Source organism: Strix uralensis, chromosome 5, assembly GCF_047716275.1.
Source record: "Strix uralensis isolate ZFMK-TIS-50842 chromosome 5, bStrUra1, whole genome shotgun sequence".
NCBI lineage: Eukaryota > Metazoa > Chordata > Aves > Strigiformes > Strigidae > Strix > Strix uralensis.
The window spans coordinates 45,165,786-45,176,526 of NC_133976.1; positions in this window are offsets into that span (position 1 = coordinate 45,165,786).

Sequence of the window (10,741 nt, forward strand, 5' to 3'; positions counted from 1 at the left end):
AGCTGAGGGAACTGGGGTTGTTTAGTCTGGAGAAGAGGAGGCTGAGGGGAGACCTCATCGCCCTCTACAGCTACCTGAAAGGAGGTTGCAGAGAGCTGGGGATGAGTCTCTTTAACCAAGTAATAAGTGACAGAACAAGAGATAATGGCCTCAAGTTGTGCCAGGGAAGGTTTAGACTGGATATTAGGAAGCATTTCTTTACAGAATGGGTTGTTAGGTGTTGGAATGGGCTGCCCAGGGAGGTGGTGGAGTCCCCATCCCTGGAGGTGTTTAAGAGTAGGGTTGACATAGCGCTGAGGGATATGGTGTAGTTGGGAACTGTTAATGTTGGGTTGATGGTTGGACTGGATGATCTTCAAGGTCTTTTCCAACCTAGACAATTCTGTGATTCTGTGATTCTGTAATGAGGTGCAATCATGTAATCAGTCTCACTGAAACCTATAAGGCCTAGTAGGTATGCATATGCTTACATGTACACTTATTAAGTAAGCATATACTTATTAAGGCCTCTACTGCAATATAAGCAGCAGCCTTAATTTTTAAGGGGAAGAAAGGATGTAATAAACAGTGGAACGGGGCATTTCAGTACCTGTAGGGCTGAAGGTGGTGCAAGAAGATGGGTTAGTTTTCTGGCATGTGTGTCAGTCATTATAATAAAACATTTTGATGCAGAGGTGTGTACATCTTTGCACAGTGCCTGTGAAATGACTGCCAGGAGATTAATGATGATATTTATATTAATCTAACCAAAGACATATAACAACAATTATGTCTGTAGCAGCCACTGCTCTCATGCAGTGCAACAGAACTGGATGCGAGTCTTTTTCCCTTGGTGCATCTGCTTCTAGCTGGAGAGTTGTGAAGCTTACATGTATATGTGAGAAGCTGGGCTTCTGCCAAAGTGCCATTTGACACTATGCCAGCTTTTGGTCCTTCAAAAACAAAAAGCTTTTGGCCTTTGCCATTTAGGCAGTGTACCAGTTCATCCCCAGCTTACGGTTAGACTTACAAACTATTAGTAAGACTAATTACTGTCAGTAATGGGATGGGTTTTTCAGCATAGGGTGTTCTTACATAACTATAAGTGTACATGAGAAAGCCTAAGTAAAAGGAATTAGCCTGCATGCTGAATTACCCACATTTGCTTGTTTCTGTCAGATACCTTCCTCAAACAGTATTTTCTTCTTCCAGTGACATACATGAGATTGTAAAATGCACTCACAGTAACTTATTATCTGGATTTGTTGACAGTGATCTTTGTTTATCCCAGGGGAAAAAAAAAAGGGCAACAATTTCAAATAATTTTCATATTTCTTCCATGTTAAATGATGAAATGAAAAAGGTAATGTCATATCTTACATTATGTTTAGGATATGTATCCACAGCAAATATGAAGTTTCTAGTGCTTTGTGTTTTTTCAGATGACTTTATCATGTCCCACTAAATAGATTGTAATGATGTATTATCCTTGCTCTAGCTGGAAGCTTTTGCAGGTCTTTTCATTTGAAGCAGGTGCTCTCCTGTTGGCTGTTTATCAAGTAGTTTAAAAAGGAAATATTTATAAAGCTTTAGGATTATTTTCCCCTGGTTCTACAGCCTAAAATTCTATTGCATCAGATTTAAGAATCACCTAGGTTTCTCATGAAATAACAATGTTTATTTTCAATCCCATGCTGTACAAAAATAATCAGTTTTCCATAATTTTTAATGCATTAATTCACTATTTAATGCAGTTACATTATAGAGGTCCTAATTTTATTGACAGTAGGCTTGATTCTCTGTTGCTATGTGTTATGTGTTAGAGAGTATTTCCACAGTCTGAGTTCAGTCATCAAAGTTAAGTGATCAGAGTTGCCCTCCAGAAGGGTCTTTCTCTTTCCAGTGACTATAGAGTCCAAGGAGACTACTCTTCTAAGATGGGTGCCTGAAGTCAGGCAGCATTAATATCTCCCACTTCACACTCATTTAAACCAACAAAATGCAAGTGAAATGTGGAATGAAAGGATTGAACTTCTGCTGGGATAATTTTAAACATTCCTGTTACATTTTCTTTGCACACTGTAAAAGCCTAGACAGTGAATCAAGCTCTTTCAATTACATGTCAGCCTGCAAAGAGTCTTATTGACTATATGCAACTGATGGGAGCAAAGGAAGCAGAACCCAAAGACTCACCTTGCAGAGAACCACCTGTAAGAAGTAATTATTATTCACAACTTTAGCTACGGCTCTTGGATTTCCACAGCTTTCACTATTGATCCCATACTTTGTAGATCTGTTTTGGAAATGTGTGTTGTTACAGAACGTGACTCCCTGTTCAATACTCAGCAGTCAGCGTCATACTACCATGTGTTAGCACCATGGTCACATCTGTATTAACAAGTAACTCAATGTAATAGGAGCAGATCAGCACCTGGAAATGGCTGGTACCAAGTCCTACATTTGTATTCTGTATGTATGGGCATCTTACCTTAGATCAGATTTACTGTGATGCTTCAACTATTTCTATATTGTGGGTGGTGCCTACAATACATGTGGTTCAAAATCCTTCTGCCCTAATTAGGCTTGGAGCACAGTAGATATACTTCTGGAGTGAAAGTTACAGTTTCATTTCCCCCAGAAAGAATATCTTTTGTATGCACCAAACCCACACGGCAAACCAAGCCAACACGCAGTGAGCAGGGGTGATCGGAGGATTCACCTCAAAACCTCACTAGTCTTCTGAACCAAAACCCTGCTGGAGGTGCAGCTTCTAGTTACTGAAGACCGCTTACTGAGACTGTTCCTGCTCCACTGTAAATCAATGACCAAATCGTCAACAGGATCAGGACCACTGTCTTTAATTAAAGTGCACATAATATTACTGCACATCTGGGCAATGAACTACATCACTGCTATTTCAGGACTGCTAAAGCTTGTATTTAGAACAATGGAAAACAATTGGAGAATTGCAGTTTTTCACTTTATTTTGTTATGTGACATTCATTTGTGTGTAGTGGACATAAACCAACTATCCTGGGTCTTACATGCAGGAAGAATTCACTTTTCTTTTGAATAACTGAAGATAGATGCTTGTTTTAATTTTTTTAGAAGCAAATAAGACATTACAGAAGTTACTGTGAATATGTGAATTATAATAATCTGAAAACTTGTATTTCATTTAATATGCTTGTAATAAATCACCCTCAGTCTTCTTACATTTGTAGTGTTTCAGAACAATTTGCTGCTGTCCCAAGGCATGAACTTTTCAGTCTGACAATGAGAGCATTTAATCTCCAGCTCACTTTAAATAGATTCTTCCAGCTCAGAACAGAGAGGTCTGGCAACAAAAGTATGTGTTATTGCCATAGTGATGAATGATTTAAAAGATGTTATTTAACTTGGCTACTAATAAAAGTTATTTTCCTGTAACTTTAAAATTTTAATCTAAATAATAAAAACACCCAGTCCTTGTGCAGCCTCTGTAACATTTGATAACTGCTTTACAAAAGCTATCATGTCTATTAAACCCTTGGAAAGAGGCTCAAAAATTCATGTTAAAAATCTATTACCTCAAAAGCTCTGGTTTTACAAAAAAAATGAGTTTACTGAGAACTTCTAAAGAAGAGTTACTAAAGAAAAACTGAAGACACACCAAAGAAGGTTAATTTTAAAATAATTTGAGTTAGTAGTATAGAGCATGTAAAATTTCTGAGATTTTAGAAAATCAGGTGTAAACTAAGATAACCCAGACTGGCCAAGTTTATTTAGAAATAGCATCTATCTAATAAGTATAATCCGAGGAGTGTTTGGAAGCACTGGGGTGCTATAAAATGAATCACACTCTAGTTTTCTCTCTCTCACATTTTCCTTAGACAATATATATGAAGTGTTCAAGGGAGGTGTGATAAGAGTAATACCCATTTTTACTGGTAGTTAGTGTCCTAAATCTGTTAAAATATTAATACTATAGTAACTGTCAGTAGAGGAAGATCCTGCATTAGGCTATAGTGCATGGAGGTGCTTGCTCACTGAGATTTGGATGTTTCCCTTTAGAAAGAGCTAGAGAAATATTTTTGCTGTCTTTGGTGTAACAAAGTCTTTCCAGCATTCCAAAGATGAGTGGTATTTGAGAGGGGTCTGTTAAGGAAAAAGTCTTTGGGTGAAAAGCAATTTCTTAAAAAGAAACTGCTGCTGAGAAGGTATTGCATATGCCTTTAGTGCAGAGAAGCCTTGGTTGCTTCCATGGAGTTATGGTGATAGTGACTCAAAATGATTCAGCAATTGCTGTTCCATAATAAGCAGAAATGAAGAATTTAAATAAAAGGCCATTATTTGAGCTGGTTTCCACAGATTTAAATTTTAGGAACTATTCCAGATGGGTTTATGGATTAAGTCTGTCTTTATTGAATGATGAAGACTCAAATTAGAGAAATTTGCAAGAATTTCTATTATGTTGGTATGTCTTCGCTGATAATTAGTGTGGACTTCGTATTTGCCCTGAAAGCCAAACATACTCTTCAAACGCAGCCCTCTGATGCCTTTCAGCCTGCCCACTCTGTTGAACTGGGACATGATATATACTCTGCCTTTTGTTGTTTCATAAGCCAGCCCTTTGGCACCAAGGCATTCAAGGACCTAGAGAAAGGCAGGAAAAAAATTCTCTCCGAGTTGCACTGTTGAAGGAGATCCTTAAGGCTGATCCTGAGCAGTGGCTATATAAACTGAGATATGAAGACAGGTTTCTTGATAGATGGAATTAAGGTACCAAAGTCTCTAGGCTGTAGACTGCAAACAGTAGAAGCAGAAAGATATCTTGTCAATTTGATTGTCAGCAGCCTGTCTGCATGCATAACTATAGTTTCTATGGTATGGTGATGAGTAAAGATTGGCATATTTTACAAGACATTGTCAGAATAATGATGAAGACTGATAACATTTAGCAAATCTGATGTGGCTACTGTTAAATATAGGTAGGCAAGGTCTAGCTACCATGATTTTACCAGTAGAACTACCCTTGTTTTGGCATTTACTTCCATGTTGCAATCTGAAGTCTGGTTGGTAAAATCTCAACAGTTTGCTGATTAAATAAAACTAGCTGACATGTATTCCCTTTTGATGCTTTTCCATTAGTGCATGTCTGGATACTGCATTAATCCTCAGTGAAAACAATCCTTCACCAACGATGCCTATGTTCCTACAGCTAGGACTGTTCATGTCATTGACTTGAACTCCATGACCCAAAGTCACAATGATTACATCTCAAAGCCTTCCTTTCCCTCCATTATAATTCCCAGTGTGTTTTTAAAATGCCTCTTTTCCAGTACTTCAGCCTCTAAAGCATAAAGGTATTACTTGGTGCAGATCTAAAGAAAAAAATGCCATTTGAATGGCTCCTTGACTCTCAGGAAAGAAGCCCTGAACTTCTTCCTGTGGAGCAGAATCAGTAATAAGCTTGGCTGCAGAACAGCCCCAGGAATAATGATAAAACTCTGGCAGAATTATCACTCTGAAATATCCCATAGCACAGGTCCTTGATCCATTTCAGTTTATTCCACTGACCCTTTGGCACCCTAACAAGGCAATTATCAGTCAGAATCACAAGTATAGTCAGTTAGCACTGTTGACACCCAACAGTCTCTTGGTCATGTCCTTCATGTATTCATTATACTGGGATTTGCTGAAATGTCCTGAATGAGCCATCTAAAGCAAATTAAATACTTCTAAGAACATCCTTATGGAAAACTTTAAAGAGTTTTCTCATTTATGGTTTTCTTCTTGCTCAGTGGCCTTCCTGTGCTATACTTGAAAAACAAGCATAGAAACTTAACCAGAAGAGGGAAGAGAAGAAATAGAAAAAAAAGGAGGACATGATCTCTAACTTGGTCAAGAATGTGCAGAAGCTAAGAAGTAAAGGGAGTCTCTTTTCAAGAGAGGGCAGAAGAACCAAAAGGTAATTCAGGAAGCATACAAGATGCTGCAGCCCTTCAAATATTGAAAGAATGTATTACAAAGCATTAGGATAAAGAAGAACCTAAAACTTACTTGCCAGGAGCTACTGTACTGTATGGATAGTTTTGTGAACTAGGTCACAGTCATCTTCTGCTACATGATAACATATTTTGGCCAAACCAGGTCTTTCCACTTGATCACAGTGTACAATAAGAGGAATTATACTCTAATCTGTGATTCATGTAGGAACGGTCAGTAACTTGAATCTTCTTTGTTCATGGCTTAAATCTTCTTAGAAATGTCTCTGTTTGCTATGATTTCTTAGGTAGATGATGATTTACTTTGGCTTTCAAAACTTACATACTCATTTAAGATCAGCAGTTCATTGAAAGTCTATATGCAAGGCAACTACAATGACACAAATTAGCACAAAGCAGATATTCCTCTGATTCTGACATACTGTCACAGCATGCCCTTAAGGCCTGCTTCAGGTGCACATCTCCACAGTCTGCTCTGATAATTGCTTTTGTGTCTGGCAGTTCAAAATCAGCAGAGGTACTTCTGTCCCTACCCCAATTTCTGGTAACATTTTCCCTTTTGTTTTACAAATATTCTGTAAAATGCAACATTCGAATATCACAACACAAATATTTTGGCTTACTTAGACACAGACTAATTAAGAGGCATTTCCAGCATCAGCCTACAAATACACATTAAGCAGTCATTTTTCATGGCAATGCAAAATGTTCAAGCTCTGCTCACATCTGCCTTTGCATCCCAGTGGCTCCATGATGAATAGGAAAAACAGGTGTTCCTTAGGAAGCCGTTAGTCTAGCAACAATACCGATGTGAATGCGCCAGTCTGGGAAGATGTCCCCCCTTAGGACTTTCAAAAAGCTCAAAAAAACCCCTTTCATTCTGAAGACTTATCATGGATCTCCCCAGCCAGTTGTGTTCACAGTAATGATATGTTCCAAATGTTCCAATAACATTTTCACAATCCTGGCAAATTAGCTCTTTTTCTTTCATTGGCAAAGTAGAGAGGAGGCTGTGGGTGGGAAGTTGTGATATTACGTCCCTCTAAAGCACAGTTTGGGAGGCAAATTGCATTGTCTTCCTCTGTTATTTTCCCTATACTGCCCATGGTCACAATACGGTGCAGACTTGGTAGCTTTACAGTCTCAGATGAAATCCCTTAGATCTTCCAGGTTCAATATAGCTGCTGAAAAACCAAATCATAGTCTTCAGCAGTGTAAGTGTCATCTCTTTTTTCTCCATCAAAGCTCCCGTCATTCAGTGAATGCCAAGTTGGAGGGCTGGGGCTGAACTCCCCAAGAGAGTTGTCTTCTATAGCCTCTCTCCTCCTGGTGATTGTCAAGGCTTATACAACAGTTCAGCCTCACTTCTCATTACTTGTTTCACACTCCCTGTAGCTTTACCTTACCAAGTGTAGGTATTATTTAAATGCCAGTAACATTCAGGAACTAATTTATTGTCCACTACAGTTATTCTCACTGCTTTACAACTAGTCATTTTAGTAATTGTTGAAATTCTGCAAATAATTTTAAAAAACCAAAACCAACCCCCCCGATGTTATACGTCTCTAATACCAAAACATCTATTGACCTGCATACCACCTGTATTTCTATGCAAATTAAGAGAATGAACCGTGACAGGAAAAAGAGGATATTACAGAGGAAATGCTAAATAAAAGACAGGAGAAGAGAAGATTATAGGAAGTGTAGGTTGGTATGTAAGAACTTTTCCCCATAAGTCCCATCACAAACCTAAAAAAGGGATTTGGGACTCACAGCACCCTGGGGCAGTACCACAGCAGTGAGGGATGTGGGGGCACATCATCCTTTAGGGTTCCCCGGGGAAGGCCACCACAGGCGAAAACACTGGCTGTTCACCTGGTCTATCCAAACTGCAGTGCTGGCAGCTGCATGCCAAAAGTAACCCCAGCAGGTAAACGTCCTTGTGCCGACATGACCCTGAGTACTTGAAAATCAGCCAACTATATGTAGCTCCTCTTTGCTGTGTCTGAGAAGCTGAGCTCTGCCATAGCAAAGAGAAGGTGTTATAACAAGTGCTTTACTACAGTATTCATATGGTTTCTCTCCAAGGTGCATCTGCAACTGCATGTTGCTGGTACATGCAGTGTTGGCCTCATAGGCCTCAGGGCAGAGTTAAGGCTGCATTTCAGAAGAGGATGTATTTCACCTCTGTACTTCCTACATTTTAGGAACTTGAGTTTCTGCCATTTTAATGATTCATTTCCTGCTTTTTAGAGACTTAATTCCTGTGAGGAGAAGGCTGGTAGGTAGCTCAGGGAGTGTTCTTTTCTGCAGCCAGGAGCTGTACAACTGCTGCTGACTTGCCCCAAATGGATACCACAGTCCAACTTCGCCACTTGGAAAAGTGATTTTTTTTATATGGTTTAAATATAAATTTTTATCATATTGTTTGCTTCTAATGCAGTTCCTCTATGTGTTAAGTCTGAAGCATATGTGGTCAGCGTGGGAACTGTCTGAGCCACAGTCTGAGCTCCTATGTGCTTAAGAACATGTTAGCAAGACCACAGTGATTTTCTAAACACATATTTGGGTGGAGAATATAATTCTGAAAATCAAACTAAACTTGGCCACTTAAACTTCTCCAGCATTAGCTACACTAAATTTCAAGAGCAACAGGAATGAGAAAAGCTTTTTATTTCACTCAAAATTGCCATCTTTGAACAGCAAGTACCATTCTGTCTTTACAGAGATTATCAGAGCAGCAGTGTTGAGTTTGAAGAGAATTAAGTTCAGGCCACAGACTTTAAGAGGAATGGAAATCTTCTGAAAGTTTTTAAATTAATCAGTTTAAAATTGGCAGTGAAAACATTCATAAGTCAAGATAATCTTTGTAAAACATTAGAACACCAACATATTTTACAATGCTTGTCCTGCAGTTAAGGGAAGTTTATGACTTTTAACCAGAATCAGCAAGAGAAAGTAAAAAGCTGGTTTACAGGAGACCTTCTGCTTGAAGAGGCAAATGTGGCAGCCATTACGTGCTTAACATTAATCACACTCTGTTTTCATACTAGTTCTGCTGAAGACTGGGATGTTGCCAAGGCATTGGGATTATTCCCCTTTTCTTTCCAAAATATGTTCTGAAATCTTCAATTTCTAGAAACCCTAGGTCAATATCTTGTTTGAGAGATGAAGCCAACAATTGTTCAGACTTCTGTCCACAGCATCAGAAAATGAGATTTGAACATGACTTCTCATCTTAGGGGGAAGAGGGCCACAGCTTGAGCCACACTGACACACCTCCCCACCGCTCTTGCTGCCCAGAAGCCCTGCCTCCACTCGCAGTGCCATCAGGTGATCTTCATGATGTAGTACTTAGTCCTGCTCTTTATGTACTAAGTCTGCCCTTTCCTTTTCTGTACCATTTCAAGAACAGCTTTATAAAAGGTTAAAGGTAGCATGTTGCTCTAAGCCCACTGTTAAGAACTGGTGAAACGGATAAATAAATCAAAATTAATCAAAGGGAAGAAATCAATTTTATAGTGGATATGGATAAAGGCAAAGAAGTCTTTGCTATTTTAAAATCATAAAACAGAAAATAAATTAATTGCTGAATGGGTAGAGCAATGCTTTGGTACGTGATTAGGCAGACAGACTACAAGAAACAAAAGGAATAAAAAAATTCTTGTATTGGTGACTAAAAAGAACTTGCTTTTCCTATTATAGAAAGGCCCTAAAGAAATTTTGTATGACATATACCAGCCATTTACAATTGAAAATTGTTTCTATCTTAGCCATCTCTAAAGCCATATTATCCACCTATGTCAATAATTTTTTTGAAGTTGAACAGAAAGTGAAAAGATTTTTCAGTCTATGTATGTATTTATCTCATGAAAGGGAAATGATACAGACAGGTAGATTGGATGGATGGATGGATGGATGGATGGATGGATGGATGGATGGATGGATATACACACACATGTACACACACACACAAGCATTCCACAAGAATAACTGAAAAAGAATGAATGATGGAGCTGAAGCTGGATATGTCAATAGGCCTTTGCATACACTTAGTATATACTTTGACAAATTTCAAAAAAATGAATTGGAATTGTGAGACAGAACATCCGTGATAGAAAATCCCTTTAAACTCTTAAGTTTGCATGTAGGGGCAAATGTTTTCCCTGGGGCAAAATCTGAACAAACAGAAGATGTGCAGGTGTCAGGCTGGGGCTACAGTAATAATCCCTGAGGGCCATTGCATGTCAGTTCCACAAATACTATGTTTTTAGGATTAAAGCTGCTTTAAAAACTTCCATCAAAATAAATTCCTTCCAAGAGAAAATGCCCTCATAACAAGGGACTTCTGTGAGAATGATCCACTTTTATTGATTTTGGTTTTTAAACACGGTTTCAAAGGTAGTTTCAGCTAAAAAACATTTCCTGACCATCTTGACTCAGGAATTCACATCGCTGCAGGCCGCCTGTGCAAGGCAGAGTGACCTTTAGAGCAGCACAGTCCCAGACAGAGCTGTTTCCCACCCCCTTCTGCTACACAAAGCCCTGGCTAAGACAGTGACAGTGCGAGTCTGGTTTAGCTCTGCTTGGCACCTGAAGTTGAGATCTGTGGAAAATGCCAATTTGAACTCAAGCTATTATGCAGTGTTAGACCTCAAGTTACCTTGTTTTTCTTGCTGTTTTAACCTGTTAGTTAAGTGAGCTTAGCTGTTAACATGGCATTTCTTTTTCCCCTATACACATGCCATAAACAGAGAGTAGGAAGTTATCCTGTC